The sequence below is a fragment of the Penaeus monodon genome, chromosome 30 (genome assembly GCF_015228065.2).
Source record: "Penaeus monodon isolate SGIC_2016 chromosome 30, NSTDA_Pmon_1, whole genome shotgun sequence".
NCBI classification, from domain to species: domain Eukaryota; kingdom Metazoa; phylum Arthropoda; class Malacostraca; order Decapoda; family Penaeidae; genus Penaeus; species Penaeus monodon.
In genome coordinates this window covers 36,459,823-36,460,233 of record NC_051415.1, presented here as the reverse complement: position 1 = coordinate 36,460,233, position 411 = coordinate 36,459,823, and positions in this window count along the sequence as shown.

The following is a 411-nucleotide window of genomic DNA, read 5'->3' as shown; positions in this document are numbered from 1 at the left end:
CTAGTAGTTTGTAGTTGTTCTGTTTAAGATATGTCGTGTGTCCATACTGTATATTAGAAAAAATAAAAAGAACTAGTTACGGCGATCTTTAGAGTTACACTGACTGATAAACAGCCTTGTTTCAAACGTATTTAGGCTTCAGCCATCAGAGTTAAAGTGAACAGATACCTTAGTGTCCCGTCTTGCGACTCCGACTACTGCATTTTGTTTTATTTGTGACCAGCAGATGAATGTAGAGCTGGAAAATATTCTGTCAGACCATGCAACTTTTTTTTTAAGTTCACCTGGAAGTCTCATTTTCAGCAGAGATTTCCTACAAAATTATTTTCTGCCTTTGATTAGTGATCAAAACGCTAATACATGTTACCAATCGAAGTCAACTTTCCTGATGATTGAATTTACTATTGACAG